The sequence below is a fragment of the Schistocerca nitens genome, chromosome 2 (genome assembly GCF_023898315.1).
Source record: "Schistocerca nitens isolate TAMUIC-IGC-003100 chromosome 2, iqSchNite1.1, whole genome shotgun sequence".
In the NCBI taxonomy this organism is placed as follows: Eukaryota; Metazoa; Arthropoda; class Insecta; order Orthoptera; family Acrididae; genus Schistocerca; species Schistocerca nitens.
Genome location: NC_064615.1, coordinates 722,398,341 through 722,421,720, shown reverse-complemented (window position 1 = coordinate 722,421,720; position 23,380 = coordinate 722,398,341). Strand labels below are relative to the sequence as shown.

The 23,380-nt window shown below is 37.2% G+C and overlaps 1 protein-coding gene across 1 annotated transcript in view; it reads left to right on the top strand.

The window, feature by feature from the left end:
• Positions 1 to 23,380, top strand: part of LOC126235284 (dynein axonemal assembly factor 6) — a 76,568-nt gene that overhangs the window by 13,388 nt on the left and 39,800 nt on the right. The gene's annotated exons all lie outside the window — the stretch shown is intronic.

The following is a 23,380-nucleotide window of genomic DNA, read 5'->3' as shown; positions in this document are numbered from 1 at the left end:
AAACCTACCTGTTACCAACCGTTCGTCTAAAATTGTGAGCCATATGTAAGCGCCATCTATCACCGGGACCTGTATACAGGGCGGTCCATTGATCATGACCGGGCCAAATATCTCACGAATTAAGCGTCAAACGAAAAAACTACAAAGAACGAAACTTGTCTAGCTTGAAGGGAGAAACCATTGATCATGACCGGGCCAAATATCTCACGAATTAAGCGTCAAACGAAAAAACTACAAAGAACGAAACTTGTCTAGGTTGAAGGGGGAAACCAGATGGCGCTATCGTGGCCAGCTAGATGGCGCTGCCATAGGTAAAACGGATATCAACTGCGTTTTTTTTATATAGGAACCCCATTTTTTTATAACATATTCCTGTAGTATGTAAAGAAATATGAATGTTTTGGTTGGACCACTTTTTTCACTTTGTGATAGATGGTGCTGCAATAGTCACATACATATGGCTCACAATTTTAGATGAACAGTTGGTAACAGGTAGGTTTTTTGAATTAAAATACAGAACGTAGGTATGTTTGAACATTTTATTTTGGTTGTTCCAATGTGATACACATGCCTTTGTGAACTTATCATTTCTGAGAACGCATGCTGTTACAGCGTGATTACATATAAATACCACATTAATGCAACAAATGCTCAAAATGATGTCCGTCAACCTCATTGCATTTTGCAATACGCGTAACGACATTCCTCTCAACAGCGAGTAGTCCGCGTTCCGTAATGTTCGCACTTGCATTGACAATGCGCTGACGCATGTTGTCAGGCGTTGTCGGTGGATGACGATAGCAAATATCCTTCAACTTTCCCCACAGAAAGAAATCCGGGGACGTCAGATCCGTTGAACATACGGGCCATGGTATGGTGCTTCGACGGCCAATCCACCTGTCATGAAATATGCTATTCAATACCGCTTCAACCGCACGCGAGCTATGTGCCGGACATCCATCATGTTGGAAGTACATCGCCATTCTTTCATGCAGTGAAACATCTTGTAGTAACATCGGTAGAACATTACGTAGGAAATCAGCATACATTGCACCATTTAGACTGACATCGATAAAATGGGGGTCAATTATCCTTCCTCCCATAATGCCGGAAGGTCACTGATGTTCCACTTGTCGCAGCCATCGTGGATTTTCCGTTGCCCAATAGTGCATATTATGCTGGTTCACGTTACCGCTGTTGGTGAATGACGCTTCGTCGCTAAATAGGACGCGTGCGAAAAATCTGTTGTTGTCCCGTAATTTCTCTTGTGCCCAGTGGCAGAACTGTACACAACGTTCAAAGTCGTCGCCATGCAATTCCTGGTGCATAGAAATATGGTACGAGTGCAATCGATGTTGATGTAGCATTCTCAACACCGACGTTTTTGAGATTCCCGATTCTCGTGCAATTTGTCTGCTACTGATGTGCGGATTAGCCGCGACAGCAGCTAAAACACCTATTTGGGCATCATCATTTGTTGCAGGTCGTGGTTGACATTTCACATGTGGGTGAACACTTCTTCATTCCTTAAATAAATATCTATCCGGCGAACGGTCCGAACACTTGGATGATGTCGTCCAGGATACCGAGCAGCATACATAACACACGCCTGTTGGGCATTTTGATCACAATAGCCATACATCAATACGATATCGACCTTTTCTGCAATTGGAAAAAGGTCCACTTTAACACAGGTAATTTATCATGCAGCAAATAGTGTCTGAACTGACGAAATGTTACGTAATGCCGTGTACTTATACGTTTGTGACTATCACAGCGCCATATGTCACATAGCGGAAAAAGAGGTCCAACCAAAACATTCATATTGCTTTACGTACACACGAATATGGAATAAAAAATGGGGTTTCCTAATTAAAAAAACGCAATTGATATCCGTCTGACCTATGGCAGCGCCATCTAGCGGGCCAACCATAGCGCCATCATGTTTCCTCTTTCAAGCTAGACGAGTTTCGTTCTTTGTAGTTTTTTCGTTTGATGCTTATTTCGTGAGATATTTGGCCCGATCACTATCAATGGACCACCCTGTATATGTGAATAAATTTGACTTCCTAATAACTTTTATAACACCTTTTAATATACGGCTGGATGACACATTTTAAACAATACTGGCATTACGGAGCTAGTCATGAGACTGCCCACTACTACTTGTACAAACAAACACGTGAAGATACGGAAATTAATCAACTGAAGAGCTTATCTCTTCTCATTTTTTTTTGTATCAAAACGATATCTCTGGGACAAAATAACTTGTTACTCTACTGTTGGTTATATATATATATATATATATATATATATATATATATAGCTTACATTTATAAAAAGAAGACAATGAAGAAAGAAAAAAATAATATGATCCATTATAGGTCGCAGTTACATGGCGACTTTCGTGCAAACGTAGTTCCATATAAGACCAATAATTTACAGAGTATATTCCTGAAAAATAAATATTAGTTAATACACTTTTTGCCACATCATACCAATGTTAATTTCGTGGTACTAACCACTTCATTTACATATCAGATCTAGTAATCTTTACCCCCATCACTTTAATATCTTCTATCCATTCGTCAACATTCTACAACATTACATTATCTAATTTCACTATTAACTTCCTTAAAAGTGACAAACATCAGTTACACTTTTTAAATTCCCTTAATATTTCTCTTCATTCAGAATTTAATTTCAGTGTCAGTACTCAACTTCCACAGAACACCATCACCTAATACCTCTACTTTTCTCCTGATGGAAAAGAAAATTAAAGATGACAAAGTTCAGAATGACGGAAGGAGAAAACTGACAATATGATAAGAAAAATAAGAAATATTGCCAATGACTCATGTACCGGGTGATCATGAGGCACCTGACACTGCAAAGAGTGCAATGCCCTCTGAGGTTTTGACCCCCAGCTCCTATTCGTGACGTACACATTTCTTTATATCAATAATTTTCTTGAATCTTAATGTCCTAATGCTTCCCCAACTTTCAATATTCCAATTTATACGCATTAGGATGCGAATTCTCAATCGCCGAGAATGGAGCCTGTACTGATTAGTAAACTTTTTAGTTTCTGACGTTATCTTTTTTGATTTTTCTCTCGTTTTGACTAATGTTAGGTCACCAATCTGAAAACACATTTGAGGTGTCCTAGAACTACACTGCTTCTTTCTTTCAATTGACCATTTTTTAATATTTTTCTGAACTATTTTCTCTTTATAAGTCACACCATCAATAACCAGAAATTCTACCACATCAAACAACAGATTATTAGGCCTAATTCCACACATTATCTCATATGGAGCAAAACCTGTTGTCTCATTCTTCAGATGGTTAATTACTTCCTCAAAATATTATAATGCTGTGCCTATGCAGTATGTTTTCTGTAGCAATATGTCCTAGGAAATCTGTTAAGTTCTTTTATAAATCGTTCACAAGTATTACATTGAGGGAAGTGTGTTGAAATATTAATATGTTCAATATTCCTGATTTCTAAACATTATTTAAACTCTTTCGAGATAAATAGAGGACCACTGTCTGATAATATGGCTTTTGGTGCATCCTACTTCAACAAAGTAAACTTCTCCAGTTTGTTCAACAATATTTTATTCTTGTGACAGAAACATAAATAGGAACTCAGTTAACATATCATATAGTCTTTGACCAACGTTTGGAAACAGTGCATTTTCTATCACTTGATGGAGGTCTTCTGCAATATAGGAGACTGGCCACAGTCGACACTGAAGCATGTGCTGGATATTCAGGACTTTTCCACAGTCACACTTAATGTTGCTTTATGTAGTGTAGCCCCATGTTGCCAGATTAAACCTTGATCTACCCGCTCCTGATCTCAGCCTATTCAAAGATTTCCTGGTCACCCATTCCTTACCATGTCTTGGAGCCAGAGTTTCAGAAACTCTTTTCCAACTAGATGGAAGTCTTATTCCTCCAAAGTAGGATCCTGGCATTTTAAGCAGTGGTAGTAAGTACCTTTGATGTTCTAAGGAAACTCTTCATTGGCTCCAGTCGCTATGAATGTGGTTTATGTCCATACAGGGAATGGGTCTGTTCTTTTTCCACTTCCATTTTTGTTCCTTATTTGCCTCAAGGTCTCTTTGAATATGAGGTGGTGCTATTCCTGCAAGGTGGTGAATCCATTCGACAGGAGTAGATTTTAAGAACGTGTTATAATTTTATAGGTGTTGTTGAGAGTTACGACTATCTGTTTGGCATGTGATGAAGTATAACAAGCTGGACAAGTGTACTCTGCTGTAGAATAGGCTAATGCAACTGCAGAGGTTGAGGTGGTTTCAGGTTGGCTGCCCCACTGTGATCCGACCAGTTTCCTTAACAGATTGTTCCAGGTTGAAATTTTCAACTTGCAATTCATGCAGTGTATCTTGAAAGTCAAAGTTGTCTCCAGCGCCCCTCCTAGGTGTTTTTAAGTGTAGAAATGTTGTAACTTAGCTCCTGAACATAATATCAACAATTTATGAATGGCTTCTGTACTCTCAAATGAGAAGCACACACTTGAGCTTGATAGATCTTCAAGGGCATTCATGAGGGTGTTCTCCACTGACTCAAAGTCTGAGCTCTGAGTAGCAAGAGCAAGGTCATCAGCACTACAAGATACTAATGGTGTTGGGGGCTATAGGTTGGTCGTTTGTATACATGTTGAAGAGGATTGGAGCCAACACGCTTCCTTGGGGAAGACCGTTTTTCTGTAGCCACCATCGACTGTGCTGCCCTTGAAAGTCAACTAAGGACGCGCAGTTTCGCAGAATTGCTCCGATGAAACTAGTTATTCTAAAATCCTTGGTCATACTGTATACCTTGGTCATTTTGTATAGCTGGTTGTTGACAGTGTCATAGGTCGCTGTTAAGTCGACAAATACCACCCCTGTAACCTTATGACTTTCAAACTCATTTTCTGTGAACTGCGTGAGATTCAGCAATTGTCCAGTGCAGCTCTTACCAGGACGAAATCCAGCTTGTTGAGATATTAGCAGGGGTCAACTACAGGCAGGAGAGGATTTAAGATCGTCCCCTCAGCAGTCTGTATAGATGGCAAAGTATTGAAACTGGTCTAAATTTCTTTGGGTTTTTACCTTCTTTACCATTTTTCAGCAAGGTAGTCACTCAGCTCTTGCGCCATATACTATATATGGGATTTGACATCTGCTCACACAATTATTAAAGAATAGCAGAATCAATTTCTTTGTTGTTATGACAAAGTGCATAATTTGCTCTGTTCGTATATCTTTTAAGCCAGCTGATTTTCCATTCTTACTTTGTTTAATAGCCTTATCTAAGTCTTCCATTCTGAACAATGTTGTAAGCATAATGTTCACCTGTTGCTCTTCTTTTTGCAATTTTGGATTTGGGGTTGCCTTCCCATTCAGCAGTAACTGATATGCTGTTTATTGGCTGCAACGTTATAGTGTACAGTTATAGATGGATCATTACTTTTATGTTGTTTCAGGAGTCTCCAAGATTTATGACTGTCTATTTTTAGATCCAAGTTTTGTTTAGTTTTAATCAATTGATCCCTTTTTATCTTTCTTATAGAAGTAATGAGTTTGTTCCCTGCTTCCACAGTAGCTTCACTGAAAGGATTTTCTTCAAATAAGTTCTTGTATTCTTGAGTAGGGTGGCTTGGTCTGAAGTAAGTCCAGGAATGTTAACTGTTCGACAACCACGAGGAATTGACATTCTGGAAGAGTTCTTTACAGCAATGGTGAAGGTGGTATTATGTTCTGGTGCTGGTTCTAGAGAAGTCACTTCGACTTCGAGCAAACATGTAATTCTCGACTAGTTCGCTTTTCTAAAATTAAACATTGTTCGAAAAGGTACTTTGCGAGATCTGACACCAGAAAATATTTCACAGATTGTTAGCGTATGCTGTGAATTGAGTATTGGGGGAAAACAGATTTTACATGTTGTTGGCTGATACCGTTGTTTCCTCGCTGCTATTGAACGATGCCACTGTTGAATGATGCTGGTAATTTTGCATCATGGATTAAACGCAACTGATATAGTTCTGCCCATTCTTTCACTGGCACCCCATTGTTATCTTCATGATCACAGCCCCATGGATTGCTATGGCTTTTGAAATCACCAGTCACAAGCTGCACTCTTTTATATGAAAATTGAATATTTTATTGACCATAAATTGCGCTCTGGGTGGTTTGTAAAGTGGTGAAAGGGTACAGTTGGCTGTTTCCAGAGTGAGATTTTCGATATCATTTTCCTCAGTAAATGCTATGGATAGGGTCTGAGACCAAAAATAGCACTTCCATATTTATTATGCGGTCTTTCAATGGTGAGGCGCATTCCGCTTTTTCTTTTCTTTTCTTTTCTTTTTATGTCTGTTTTTTCTTGTCTGTGCCTGCCACATCTTATGCGTGTCTCCTGGCACTGGTTTTGACTGCATAGGTCTTGTAGCAGCTGTTCTTTGGCTGCTGTTATGCCTTCTACGTGAGGGTTAACTGTGAGCCTGAAAAGGGCTCAGAACGATCAGCTGTCAGATTTTTCATTTTCTGACTTTACCCAAGGTATGCCCGATTACTTTTCTTTAGACCTTCCTTGGCTTGATAACATTCCATCGCAATCTTGGACGAGGCTCCTTTCTTGTACCCCTGTTCAACAATACTTCAGTATTTGATTTTTCATGGGGTATAGTCCATCTACCAGCACAAAAACATATTCACACCCTCTTGTAGATACAAGTAATGGAGCAAAAAGATGAACAGTGATTGAGTCAAGTGTATTTTGTGGCTCTAAGTTGTACATTTGACGTTGTATTATTTTATTGTTGGCTCTAACTTTCTGACGTCATAAAATTTTGTTTTTATGGGTATCCACAGCCTCCAAAAGCTGAACAAAAGAAAACATTATCTGTAGTAGTCCCTAATGTAGACAATATGTATTTAAATTGAACATTTAGCTAATTTCAACGACTTGTCTTTTTCAAGCACATGTGTAATATTGCATATTACATGTCACCATTGTCAAATTATTTTTCACTACCCATAAAAAGCAGACGTTAAATTCCATCCATACATTGTGAATGGACCCATATTAACATTGAAATTTTAAACACCATATTAATAAGTTTGCTCTAAATTGTCTACATTACAGTCTACTACAGATCATGTTTTCATTCATTATTTCTGACATTTGTCACACAGTTCTACTCTTTTTTTTGCAACAGTCATCACATGCTGCTAAATATGACCATATCATTGAGTTTTGCTATACATTTCCTTGCTCCATGGTGTCCAATTTGTTTTTGTACACAGTCAATAAGTAGATCCATGTGCTGCTCAGGAAAGCAAATTTTCCATTGGGTTTCAGTTGTCTTTCTCCTTTTAAACAAAATCCCATTGTACGTCTGATAATATTCGGCTAGTTTGGGATATGCAGGATCACCTAAGCAACTTTTAACTAATTTATCATCCTGATTCTGCTCCCATCCTAATTCTTTGCAAAACTTTTTGTGTTGATCTTCCTCATCTGTCTTCATAATTGCAGCAAAAATGTGTACATCTTCCCTATGCAACAATGAATTTTCGTTTTCACTTGTATCCTCTACATTCCTAAATAAGGCATCTGTGGCTACATTTCCAGATCCTTCAATATATTTTACTTCGATATCATGTTATTGTAAATATAAAGCCTACCTTGTTAACCTTGGATGATTAAGTTTGTAGATTTGTAATAAAATCTAGGCCCTGTGATCGCATTAGACAATAATTTTGTGCCCCAATAAGTATTGTTTATATATCTGTAAGCTGAACATTATAGCTAATACCTCCTGCTCTGAGATGCAATAATTTCTTTCAAATTGCTGTAAAAATCTTCTCCAAATGCTGTGGGTTGTGTACCATATTGTCCAATTCTTTATTTAATTGAAACATTTCTACAGCAATCCCAAAGGAATCTGCCATTAAACAAAAGGCTTAGTAAAGTGTGGACAACGTAGTACTTCACTGTTACACAAAGCCTATGTAAGTCACTCAATTGCAGTTTCACATTCTGCTCTCCATTTATAAGGTAAATCTTTCGTCAACAGATTCCTTAAGGAAGGAACATTAAATAACTGTCCTGGCACAAAATGGCGATAGAAACCAGACAAACCAAACATACCTTTTAGTTTCTTTCTGTCAGCAGGAATTTTAATTCCCATATAGTTTCCATTTTTCCAGACTCTGGAAGAATTCCTTTGGCACTAATCATATAGCCTAAAAATTTCAATTCCTTTTTTACATATTTAGTTTTATCTAATTTTAATTTCATTCCTCCTTTTCAATTGATTCCAAAACTTTGTGCAACAACATGCAAAGTTCTTGTCAAGTTAATCTGTATATTATAACATTATCAATATATACTATTATATGGCTTAGTAATTCATGACCTAAGACCTTTGGTGTAGCTCATACAAAGCACAAACACTAATATTTAGCCCAAATGGTACAACATTGTGCTGGTAACATCAACTTTCAAACAAGAAAGACGTGTACTTCCTGAATTAGCTAATGGTAGGTTCCAATAGCCACACTCAGTGTCTATTGATTTAAAGAACTTTGGTTCCTTAAATTTTTGTAGCAACTCATTAATGCTTTCAGGTCAATTAATTACTAGTACAACCACCTTAGTTAGGACCATAGTGTCTAATGTAGTCGAATTAAATCAGGTGATGTTGAGGGAATTAGATTAGAAAATGAGACACTTATAGTAGGAAATGAGTTTTGCTATTTGGGGAGCAAAATAACTGATGATTGTCGAAGTAGGGAGGATATAAAATTTAGACTGGCTATGGCAAGGAAAAGTTTCTGAAGAAGAGAAATTTGTTAACATGGAATATAGATTTAAGTGTCAGGAAGTCTTTTCTGAAAGTATTTGTATGGAGTGCAGCCATGTATGGAAGTGAAACATGGATGATAACTAGTTTAGACAAGAAGAGAATAGAATCTTTCGAAAAGTGGTGCTACAGAAGAATGCTGAAGATTATATGGGTAGATCACGTTACTAATAAGGCGGTACCGAATAGAGTTGGGTGGAAGAGGAATCTGTGGCATAGCTTAACTAGACGAAGAGATTGGTTGGTAGGACATGTTCTGAGGCATCAAGGGATCACCATTTAGTATTTGAGGGAAACGTGGGGGCTAAAAATCGTAGAGGGAGTTCAAGAGATGAATACACTGAGCAGATTCAGAAGGATGTAGGTTGCAGTTGTTATTTGGAGATGAAGAGTCTTGCACAGCATAGAGTAGCATGGAGAGCTGCCTCAAACCAGTCTCTGGACTAGAGACCACAACAACACAGTGTATAACTCGAACCTCACAGATACGTCATTTGAATTACGACAATTAGAGGATTATTTTACGGGGTGAATCACCTAAAAAGTACACTGCAAATATTACGAAAATGGAAAGTGCTCTTGACATGCGGATTGCACAGAATGGATTGGTATCAGAGGCTTGTATTGCTAGCCAATCAGAAGAGTGTAACAATACTTACATTGTTTGTGCAATGCCCATTGACATTAACAAACTGAAAGTAGGGAAATGAGGATGTCAGTGGTGTTTGTTGCAGGAGTCTAGTGCGAATCGTTTATGAGGTATCATATTTTTAAAAGTTCCCACACCGACAATTGTACGATATTGGCGCACATACTAAAGAACACAAGTGCATAAGGTAGTTATGTGGATTCTGACCAGTAACGAGACAATTGATGACCACAGCCTGTGTTCAAAATTATCACTGGCAGCGGCAGTACAAACTTCTAGTCTGGTATGGAACAACTTCTGTAAACATACTAGCATTTCAGCGGAGATGTCCAAGCAGGCTGCAGTATTACGTCGTTGCATATCATCGGATGTATTTGGTTATGTCCTAGAAGACAGCGCCTTTCAGGTTTCTGCACAGAAAATCGTCTATAGTCGTCAAATCCAGGTAACTGACTGGCCAAGGTACAGGTCCTCAGTGTTCAGTCCAACGATTTGGAAACAATTCGGGAAGACATGCCGTAGTACCTCGTTCACTATGGGCTTGACAGACGTGTTAGTACAACAGGTTCCTCCTAGTTTGCAAAGGAACTCTTCTACCATCCGTGGAAATGGTGTGTTTGGAGGCTGCAATACTTGTGCACATTCAGTGTTCTCTCTATGATAAAAGGACTTGTGATGGTTCACTGTCCCGCACCACGTTTACATTCCTTGAACGCTGACATTCCACCTGACGAAACCAACGGGGATTGTCAACAGACCAATAGTGTATCTTCTACATCTACATCTACATAGATACTCCGAAAGCCACCGTACGGCGCGTGATGGAGGGAGACCCTGTACCACTACTGGTTATTTCCTTTCCTTTTGGCAGTTTGCCTACCAATGACTAGTAAATGTGACTCCATTACTAAACAAGACATGATATATCTAGAGTGTACTGTCTTAGTGCCCATGTACACGATTCTCATAATCGTTTCCATGCAGCCCTGGATGGAGAGAGATGTCACAGGGATGGAACATGTGTCGATGGAACAAATGTACGGGTCAACTGCAACAACAGCAAGAACATTAATATCCCCCTCTTCTGTCCTCATTTTTTTTCCTTCTATTACATTGTCTACGTGTTACTCTACCACTTTCACATAACTGGCTGAAGAGGCTCATAAATAACTGCCGAGGTAGTTGAATCTTCTGGCTATCTTGCGGTATATGTATTACAGGAACAAATTGCTTTCGTCTTACACTTTCCATATACCATGAGCATGCTGGTTTTTTCTGCATTGGTAAGTCCCATCGTCCACTCTCGACCTACTGCTTGGACAATCACACACTAACGGGCTAGCAAGTCACAGTGCTCTCAAGGTACACACAAGCACACTATAAGCAAACATAACAACATTGTTTCTAAGCAACTATGCAGGTTCAATGGCACAAACAAGGTGACAGCGAGGAAACTTCTCAAAATACGATATCTTGTAAACGACTCGAACTAGAATTCTGCAACAGAGACCACAGATATTCTAATTTATCCTACCTTTAGTTTGTTAATGTCAATAGGGATTGTTCTATTTAAAAAGTATAAGTCTGCGCAAAAATACTCTTTCTAAATATTATTGCAATCCATTTACTGGCTAACAATACGAGCTGTTGACTACCAATCCATTCTGTGAAAACCACACAGCAATATCCCTTTGCAATTCTGCATTATTTGCGATGGAAGTTTTAAATGATTCACTTTGTATACACTTACAACTTTTTCAATGGTCTTCACTTAAGCATATTTTGAATTAAATCCCTTACAGCTTCTTTACGCCATTCAGCAATTGGTATAATGTTTTTGAAGAACTGTGCATTTTTTAACCATCAAATAAAGTCACGGTCTCTTATTAAATCTGGGTGATCTGAGAACACATTTTTATGTTTAAACAAAATTTGTTTCAATTTTCTCTTTTGGTGTTCATCTAATTTGTGAATATGTATTACTTTTTCTTCTATTTTAATTTCTACTGCCAGAAATTCCTCTAGACCCATCTCCATTTCTTCAGCATATTCGTTATAACCAAGTCCTTTTCTTTGCAGTACCTTATAGAAATATTCTCACTTTTTTCATTTGTCATTTTCTTTTTCCTGGAAAAATGTTATGGCAACTTTTCTTCCCTTTAAGACCAAAAACACAGAATCTGGATTTATATCCAATATCCCTTCATATTTATTAAAGACGTTTACCACACTCAACATGTCAATGCCCAAATCAGAAATTATCAGAAAGTTTGATTCAACTGGAAACCTAATATGTTAATAGGTAACACCACTTCATGTTTAACAGGTTTCTTTACTTTTCCAATGGCTACAATTATTTGGATACCATTTACAGACATTATTATCAATTCCTCCTAATTAGGTAAACATCACAGCCATTGTCAGCTAAACAAAGCACTTCTTCAACTTGTACCCTCAAACTATTTACTGGCTATCCTGTCTTTTCCTTACTATTATGTACTTCATCTTCCTCCAGTAAATCATCTACAGTTTCCCTTCTATCAAAACCTTCTCTGTCTGGAAATTAAACACATATTTGCGTAATTACACTCACTATTCACCCTTGCACTATTTGTCAATCTGTCCACCAATGGCAGATTAAAATACTGCTCCACATCTACCTCATCTATTTTCACAATAATTAATGTTTTTACTAACTGTTTATATTCTTGGTAACTGACTGGCCCCCAATTGTGGTGAGCACCTGCTTGCAAATTTCCCGTAATTGCACACATATCTTCAATAATTGCCTTCAATATTTCCTCCACCCATTGCATCTCTAGGGCCTATGGTCACTCATTGTCTGTGTTCTTTTCTTTTTCCTGACAAGGTTCATCATCAGTTTCACTACACGTGCAACTCTGTATATCAGGTGCTTCGTTTTTTTCCTTTAAACCATAAACCATTTTGTCTGTACTGCATTGTTTACTTCGTTCTGTCCTACTAAAAAACTCATTCAACTCCCCATTAAACATGAATATTCACTTCATTATGTTCATTAGCCTTAGTTGTGTCACTGCTGTAATTACTTTGAATTTCATTATTAATGTATTAGGGTATTCAAAGAGCATGCCTGTTGGGTTCAAATTACCGTCACCCATTCTGCAAATGCTAACTACTTCAGAGACAGGATCTAGTTTCCCACACTCTGTGATCCTGGTTCATTTCCTACCCCTACTTCCACCTGTTGTCTGTTTTGAAACTCATCATCATCATGTGGTCTATACATAGATCCTGGCTCTCTGGTAATTGGTCTACTTGTGACAGTATGGCGCCATTTCCCAGATCGGCACCTATTTTCATTACAGAACACATCTGTTCTGTCTACATTTACATTCTCATTCGTTTCCACCTTCGAAGGAGCCTAAAGTTTCCATTTTCTTGTTACTTCTCTTGGTGTAACTTTTCAGCTCTTTCCAGGTAATTTATAAACTTGTTAATGTCATATATGTGAGCAGCAATTTGTTTCATTACTCCAGTGCATGAGTAACTTTCAGTCAAGTACCATAATTATCTGTTCTGGCTCTTATTTATTCGTCAAATATGATAAGTTAGTAACCTACATTAAAGGAAATTTTTTCACTCTTTCCTTTCTGTGAGAAAAAATTTCACCTGACCAGAAACTATTTTGCAGCTATATTTGCATCCGCAATATTCTTTGAGAAAGGCTTCCTTAAGCTTTTATAACGTATTCTACGGCTCAGTAATAGTAATACCCCATGTTATAGCTTCACCTAAAGATTTCGACGTAATAAAATCAGACTATTGTCGATCAATCCACAAACACATTTTCGAAATCATTCCGAAATTCTTTGAGATGTACATTTCCTGACAGATCAAATCGTAAAAATTTGCCTGTTTGTAATAAGAGTAACTTCATATGATTCCATCTCCAAATGACAACCCACACACTCCACTTTAGACAACCTGTTGTCAAGCTCACATGCTAGTTTCTACACTCTCAACATGGTTGGTCAGCTGGCCTGTATCAGTTTCTATTACTGTGACATGATAAGACACCAACTTCACAGACTTTAAACGATGAATTATACTGTCAAAAGGTTTTATTTCATTTGCACAAACATTTCCTTCTGCAGCAACTTTCTACTCTGTTTTATGCAAATTCCCTTTAACTTCATCTACTCCTTGCCGGCTTCGAATAGTCAGCTTTTTAATAATCTCTGTTAACTAACTTTTAACATTCTCTGCACATTTCTTAATTTGAGGAATTTCATCCACCTTAGTGTCAAACAATTTCAAATCTTTCCCCCGACACATTCTTTTACAGTTTTACATTAATTCTAGATTTAAATTTCTTAAGTCCACCACCTAAACCATTAATACTACTAGACTGATGTTTTAGCTCAATATATTTTTCAATTTTCTGGTCAATATTACCAAAATGTTTGTTTACCTTTGTAAAATTTTTGTTAACCTCAGTAAAACTGTCAGTACTTCCTCCACATGCTACTTCTGTTTCGTGTTCTCAATAGTCATCAGACCAAGTCCAGCATCTGCTTCCACACTTTCCTGTTAACTTATATTAAATGGACTAACATCAGTCAAACGAGTGTCAATCAAATTGTACAACTGATTACTGTCAAAATCTAAACTATATTCCATAATTACATTTGTTGAAACATTCTGTTCCCACTGTACTCCCACAATTGAAGATTATCGAGATACATTATCAACTGAAACAGCAGTATTTAATTAATCATCTACTTGTCTTTGTACGGGAGTGCTTGGTTGACTGGCACTCACATTAAACTGAACCTCATCACTTCCTTTCATAATTATGGAACTATCGTTATCTTCCATCCTTGCAAGTCTTTTAACATAAGCACACAACAAATAAAATACATTTAATGTATTTCCAGTTTCGTCCCTGTGGATCTGGATTCCAGCTATACCAGTTTTAGGACTCCCATGCAATGTATATGTTGACTTCAGCACACTTCCTCTGTGTCGCCTACTAACTGCATCTGTCGCTATCTTGTCCAATTCTATGGTGCGTCCTCCATCATCTTGTTGTCCGCCATTTGTTTCCCGACGTAAATATACAGTTTCCTTTGCATCTGATATTGTTTTTGCTTTCTCGAGTACTGTATCATACAGCCATTCTCTCACTGTGCTACACAGTCCTCTTTCAAAACTGTTACCGATCACAGTTTCGAACTACTACAACTTTTTAATTCCTGGACACAATGCACTCCTTTTATACAAAAGACCTCCCAGTCTATGCTAATCTTAAGTTACAGTTTCGACACTTATGCACAATCACAGTCACTCACAATAGCCAGCTAATGGTATTTAAATGACCCTGTTACCAAACATATTAGAAAACGAATTATCTGTGTCAGAATGCTCGCTCTAATAAGAGGCGTCTTTTATAACTAAATGCCGTTTCGAAATTAAAAAAAGATGTGCTAAGATATCACAATAATTTTATTTTTACATGAAAGCCTGTACCTTTATCTACGCACTGACGCCATTACAGTCTGATTCTTCCTTGTTTACGTTGTGGACTGAGTGTTTAAGATGCCTCCAATAATCGTGGGTCCCTCCGACTGTGAAGCATGGGCTGGTATAAGATTTCTTAGTGCTAAAGGCCTAAAAGCGATCGATATTCATCGTGAGATCTGTGCAGTTTACGGAATGATTGAATGGTAAGAAAGTGGGTGAGAGCATTTAAAGATGGCCGCACAAATGTGCATGATGAACAACAGAGTGGGCGTCCTTCTGTCGTTAGTGAAAGTTTGGTGCAGGAAGTGGATAATAAGGTAAGAGAAAACTGATGATTTACGATTTCCTCCTTGCGGGATGACTTTCCTAATGTGTCTCGTAGTGTTTTGTATGGCATTGTGACCGAGCACTTGAATAACCGAAAATTGTGTGCACGTTGGGTACCAAAAATGTTGACGGATGTGCACAAAACCAAACGTTTAGACAGTGCATTGACTTACTTGAGTGGTACCACAATGACGGTGATGATTTCTTAAGCCAAATTGTTATGGGCGATGAAACATGGGTGGCCTATGTCACACTAGAATCAAAGCAACAGTCCATGGAAGTTGAGCAAGAGCATCGATTTGCCTGTCTGCATGTGGCGAATCAGACCAAAGATCTCATCTCATCTTTTCAATCGGAATCTCTAGATCATCCTCCATACAGCCCCGATCTTGCGCCCAGTGACTACCATCTGTTCCTGCACTTGAAGAAACACCTGAGCGGTCAGCATATTCAAGATGATGACGAAGTCAAAACAGTGGTGATGCAGTGGTTAACAAGTCAGGTGGCAGACTTCTATGAGGAGGGTATTCAAAACCTGGTACAACGTTATAACAAGTGCCTCAATATTGACGGCAATTATGTAGAAAAGTAGATTAAGGTACAGGATTTCATGTAAAAATAAAATTATTGAGATATTTTAGCATGTCTTTTTTAAATTTCAAAACGATACTTACTTAAAAAACACGCCTCGTATTATCCAAATCGATCTCTTTGAATATTTAGAGTTAGTTAGTTAGTGGGTTGCGTGTTCCATTGATCAATTGCACTGCACGATAGCCGTTATGATGTAGAACGTGTCCAGTGCACAAGAAATGTACATATGAAACAAGATTTATATATATATATATATATATATATATATATATATATATATATATATATTACAACATAGAGCTAAAGATGAATATTTATATTATTTACCCAGTTCCCTTCAATGGTATATACTCCATTTAATATATATAGTACAAAATATACTATAGTTATAGATTTATTTATTCCTATTCAACAATTCCTCTGTGGTATACAAGGAGTTGTCAAGGATATATGATTTCAATTTATTTTTGAAGCTGTTACTGCTGTCTGTCAGACATTTTATTTCATCTGGTAATTTGTCGAAAATTTTTACAGCAGCATATTTTACCCCTTTTTGTGCCAAAGATAGGTTGAGTAAAGGATAGTGTAAGTCTTTCTTTTTTCTGGTATTATAATCATGAATGTCACTGACGTTTTTAAACTGGTCCATGTTGTTGAGAACAAGTTTCATTAGTGTGTAAATGTACTGTGAAGCTGTTGTAAGAATTCCAAATCTTTTAAAAAAGATGCCTACAAGATGTGTGACTATGAACCCCACACATTATTCTAACCACTTTCTTTTGAGGAGTGTATACTTTTTGTCTAAATGTTGAGTTAACCCAAAATATTACTCTGTATGACATCAGAGAGTGGAAGTATGCAAAGTATGTTAGCTTACTGATTTCTATATCCTCATCAAAATTGGCAATTATTCTGATTGCAAAAGTTGCTAAACCTAGTCGCTTTAGAAGATCCAAAATCTGAATTTTCCATTTAAGATTCTCTTCTATATGTCTACTGACTTCTGTTGATGTGTTATATTTATTGAAGGAACTGTACTTTTTGCAGCAGAAAATTGGATGTACTATGTTTTTTCAAAGATTAGAGCAAGCCCATTTGCAGAAAACCAATTAATGATTTTTTCCATGACCTTATTTGTATAATTTTTAATTGGAGTTTCTTTTACTGGATTAATAATGATGCTTGTATCATCAGCAAACGGTGTCAGTTCAGCTTCCTGTTTCAGATAGGAAGGGAGGTCGCTCACATATATCAAGAACAGAAGGGGACCCATGATTGAACCCTGTGGGACACCTAATGTAATTTCACGCCAGTTAGATGAAGTGGCAAAGTTATTTAAATCACTTGACCCATATAAGGAATTCTTTTTGCTTCCTGTTGTGTAGGTACGACTTAAACCACTCATATGCTATTCCATTTATACCATAGAGTTGTAATTTCTGTAACATAATGTCATGGTTCACACAATCAATTGTTGTGGACAAGTCACGGAAAATTCCTATTGGTGATATTTTACTATTTAAAGACTCTATTATGTGGACAGTGAAATTGTATATTTCTGTTTCAGTGGAACAGCATTTTTGAAATACGAACTGTGATATACTAAGTATCTCATTATTGTTGAAATAGCTAACCACTCTTGAGTACATTACTTTCTCGAAGATAGGAAGGGAGGTCGCTCACATATATCAAGAACAGAAGGGGACCCATGATTGAACCCTGTGGGACACCTAATGTAATTTCACGCCAGTTAGATGAAGTGGCAAAGTTATTTAAATCACTTGACCCATATAAGGAATTCTTTTTGCTTCCTGTTGTGTAGGTACGACTTAAACCACTCATATGCTATTCCATTTATACCATAGAGTTGTAATTTCTGTAACATAATGTCATGGTTCACACAATCAATTGTTGTGGACAAGTCACGGAAAATTCCTATTGGTGATATTTTACTATTTAAAGACTCTATTATGTGGACAGTGAAATTGTATATTTCTGTTTCAGTGGAACAGCATTTTTGAAATACGAACTGTGATATACTAAGTATCTCATTATTGTTGAAATAGCTAACCACTCTTGAGTACATTACTTTCTCGAAGATTTTTTGAAAATGCTGTAAGCAAGGATACTGACTGATAATTATTGACATCTGTGGTGTCCCCCTTTTTGTACAGAGGCTTGACAATGGCATATTTTAACCTAGATGTCAGTCCCACCTTGCATAATATGTCACACAGAGTTTAGTTAATTCAAAAGTCACAGTTTACACACAAAATAGGAATTCCATGTGTTAACCTTTCCCATATGTTCGTGGTCACTTTGCAGTACTCAACGGTCAAGTTTTTTACATTAGTTCGCAAAGTTGCTACATGTACTCAGAGCTCCCAATGTATGCATCCAATCATGATGATGGCTGAGCTCCAAATTTGATTTAGACTTTACAAAGCTGTACTTCAGCCCACATAATATGTGCAAACTTACTGCATTCTGATTGGCTGCTCTGATATAAATATTAAACCACCCATTCTCACTTATTTTTTTGAACCAATCACAACTAATAGTTTTTATGAGCTATTTATTAAACGAACAAATTTATGAAACCCACAAATATCAAAACAACTCCCTTTTCAAATAACTGAATTGTCATAAAATGTTTCTTGTTTCTCAGAATCGGTAAGTGGTTAGTTATACTTTACAAATTTCCCCTGAGAGTATGATTCACTCTTTTTATTGATACAGTTCCTACACTGCCATTTATTCAGTTAACAGACATAACAATATTCACATATTATATCACTTTGTGCTCACGCCATAATTCCCACTAAAAATTAAACATGTTAAAACACAACTAATTAACAGGAGACACAACATTCACAAAAGATAAAGTCTCGTTTCCAAAATACACTGTTTTGACTACTCGGTTTTATAGCTCTGTAAGATGCTGGCACCTTTTGACCACTGCTATAACTGTTACAAACCCTGCTGCATCATAAGAGCACATCTCTCATGGTGGAATGATGACTTGTACGAAGCTATCTGCTTGCTACTGTCTGATGCACTTAGACATTATACAATGTCTGTGGCTCATGACATATGAAATTATTTTCTAAAATGGTGACTGGATGTAAATGATGTAACCTAATTGGCATTGATTTTAAAAATAGTATAACTGCAAAAAGGTATTTAGAAAAGAAAATATAAAAATTTTGAAGTGATGAGTTAGTCAAGAAAGGTTTCTTTTAAGTTTAAGAAAAAGTTAATTTTTAATTACATACATGAGTTGCAGCCTAACAGATTAGCATATGTATTCCACCCATGTGAGGATTAATTTTTAAAAGAATAATAGATTGTGTGGGTATCGTCAACAACCTGGTAACATGTTAAAACAGGGACTATTTAGTTTCATCAGGTTGGAAAATTAAAAAAGAAAACTATACTTACCATATTTATGCTTCTTCATTCACCTGTGTTTTATAAAACATATAATATAATCACTGATATGTTAATTAACAAGTTGAAAGAGAATTAAATACTGGTACAGAAAAACGCATTACATCACATTTGCTTGAACAGCTTATGTCAATACACAACCAACCATTGATATACAATTTGTGTAACATGTAAACAACTAACAAGAAATGCATGGAGAACGAAATCTCATCAATCAAATGCACAGGGAGAGAAACCATGGAGATCCCCCAGCTGGGGAACTAACACCTGGCCGCTGGCTCTTCTTATTTCGATATAGGAAGATGAGAAAGTTCTTTCGCAAGAAACTACAGTTGTTAAAGAGGTTTGAACCTACAGATGTTTTGTATTTTAATTCCAATAGTAAGAAATACATTGGGTTGCTATGAGATAGCTGAAACAATAATAATTACTCTGGTATGCAGATTCGCATACAGTGAAATGAGTCTGAACGTAACAAATTGGCCAAATTTGCTGACATCCTGAAGGTTCCACTAGCGTCCAGGGTACAACTTACAACCCAGCCCCAGTGATTCTGATGATGAGCCAGGCCCTATTTCTTTTACCTTATTAAATACAGTTACATCTCGAATGAATGACCGTAATGAAAAGATAAACGTTTCTGTGACTGCATTTTCTTCATTTAACGAGAACAAAGTATGATTTTCCCGGTTTATCAATAATGGTTAATTGATGACATACTTTCGTTCTTCAGCAGAGCGGACGAATCCGTGTCATGTGTGTGTTCTGTACTACTGTAAAGACTAGTTAAAAAGGCAGAAACATAAATAAAATAACTTCAGTGAATCAAGGCACTGTTATGAAGAGGTCAGAAACAGGGGCTTGCAGTGGAATTGGAATCACTGTAGTTGTTCTTAGATTTTTTCCCTTTAAAAATGCGTGGTTTTAATATCACATATTATTAAGTGTATGGCAAAAGTGCAAAAAAATAAAACAAAAATTCAGGCATAAAACAAACATAAGAAAGTATTAGCAAACTAGTATTTATTAATTTATTATTGTTTGGTCCCATGTATCTTATGATATATAGAATATACAAGATATAGGACATTATAATGTAAATATAGTATACAGTCAACAGGGTGTTTCCACAAGACTGTGCAAAAATTTAACAGGACATAGAGGATGCTCCACTGAACAATTTGAGGTAGGGAATCTGGGGTCGGAGAAGACAGCTTAAGTAGATAATAACGAATACCTTCATTGACACTATCAATATACCATTTGTACTGTAGCTTACAAAACGTGCTGAAACTGACGGTCATCAACCTTAGTACAAGCATGACATTGGAGAACAAGATTATGACGCTCTCTGACAAATATCCCTGGTGAGTTTCGAATCACATGAAAGGCAGCTACAATTCTGGCAACTAATTCCATCTCTGTGCTCACTAGAGTCTCATACACAAGTGACTTTAGATATGCCCGTAGGAAATAATCAAAGGTATTCAGGTCAGGTGACCTCGCAGGCCATGGAATAGAACCTCCCCTTCCAATCCAGCGACCAGGAATATAGCATTGAGATGGTTGTGGGCATCCACATTGAACTGAGGTGGTGCACCATCATGTTGTACCCACATCCTTTCACGAACAGCTAACAGTACATTCTCCAACAATTTAGATAGAACTCTTTGCACAAACCTCAAGTACAGGTTGCCATTCAGACAGCCAGGTAGAAGATATGGCCCAATGAGACTGTCACCTACTATGCTGGCCCAGATATTCACAGCAATACATACTTGATGGTGAGACTCTACAGCAGCGTGAGGGTTTTGCTCACGCCACATGTAGCTAATTCTGCTGTTCGAAATACCGTCATGATCTAATGGGGCTTCGTCAGTTAACAGCATAATCTGGAAGAAATATGGTCTATGAATCCATTGCTGTAGCAACCACTGACACAATGCGACCTTTGGCGCAAAGTCAGTCCCAAGCACTGCATGAACTCGTTGTGTGTGATATGTGTGTAGTTGCTGGTCGCGGAGTATTTGCCATGTGCTAGTATGTGCAGCGCCCACTTCACATGCAGTACGAAGAGTACCTGTAGTGGGACCCACTGCAACATCTTCCAGCACCTCTTCTTCAAAATCGGGAGTGCGAGTGGTCATTCTGTTGCCAGGTCTCTTGTTTCTTCTTTCCAGTGAACCAATCTCCCACATTCGTCGATAGAGAGCAATAACCACTCGTGCTAACGGATGATGACTGTTAGGAAACCATTCCCTGTACATCCTTTCAGCAGCGAGCGCTTTGAAACGTACTTCCTCATACACAAGGTGCATGTCAGTGAGTTCTGCGAAACTGTACCAGTACTGCTCCGTCGTATTGTACTGTACCTCCCTGAATAGCGCTGAGTAATGAATGCGTCTGTCGTTGATTCATAGCACGTTCTGCCACGGACAATGTAAATAAGATGCAACAGAGCCACCTTATGAACAAATAAAGTAAACATAACCTGCATCATGATTTCCTAGTAATCAGGCTTATTCTCCTTGTTTCGTTGCAGGAAATAAAGAATGTGCATGTAAATAAAGTTTCACAGTGCATGTAAATAAAGTTTCACAGTACATGTAAATTTGTGCACATGCTAATTGTAAATAAGCTGGAACAGAGTAATGTTAGACAAAGTGGTAGACAAGTTTACTTCCATATCTCCTTAAGATGGCTTCTTTGACTCCAGGTTCGTTACCTAAAATTGTTCAGTGAAGCATTCTCTATGTCCTGTTATATTTTCGCACGCTCTTACGGAAACACCCTGTATATTAGAGAAATAAACGTTCCAAATGGTTCACCCCTTCTCGTATAACTTTTGGACACACTAAAATTGGGATAGGAATTTTATCAGCAAACCAATCATCTTAATAATACAAATAATTGTGACCCATTGGCTGTAAAATACTGTTACGCAGCATTTGCAGCTTAAAGTACTTTGATGCTACAAAAAATCAATTTAATTCAAATAAATTAATAAAATAGTTACACATGTATAAAAAATACTTGAAGTAAGAATAAAGAAAAGAGAACATTATATTACTAAGTAGTGCTAGGTCCATTAATCAATATTATATGCTTATATCAATAGATAGCAAAAATATAAGTTCTTCAAATGACCTCATGTATATAAACATCTTCCCATGCCATTATTATTATTATAATGAGGATGATTAGCCTTCAGGTGCTCATCAACAGAGTAGAGCATAATAATTCATTGACTTTTTGCCTAAATATGCTTTGGTTCTTGCTCATAGTGGAGTGCAATTTGCTGTATAGTAAGCTTTCCATGTTTCTTAGTCCAGTATAGCACTTGTTCAGTTTCTGAACTGTTACATAGATGTCATCATTAGCTCTTGTGTCATGTCTATGGGTTTCCTTATTTATTTCAAAGGGATGCAAAATTTTATGAATGAAACAGATGGTTTCCATGACATAAATGTAGGGGACTGCTAATATGTGTACTTTCTTGGAAAATTAGTTTGATTTCTATATGCAGAGATACACTTCCCATAATTTTTTTGCATTAAAAATATATTTTTGAGTGGACTCCCTGGAAACATATGCCATAATAAAGTACTGAATGGACCCCATACAAATAAAATTATAAAAAATGAATGTCTAGCGAAGTTATTAACATCACATTTCCATTTATTACCAGGTCTTCGTCATTCACCATCCATGGCTGAACAGACTGCTCTGTATCTAGTGAACTTGAGTTCGATTCTCACTAGACACCAACGAAATGGAATGGAATGCCACATCACTATCAGATGGTTCTATGTTCACACTAGACAGAACATCAACACAATGCCACTTTGTTTAGCCCAGTAATGAACGGTGAAGGTAACATTATGAGGTACTATTTGTGATACAAAAAGTAGGATTGTAGTAGCAGAAATAGGGAACTAGCAATGATAAACTTTGTTCAGAGTCAAAGCCAGTTACAC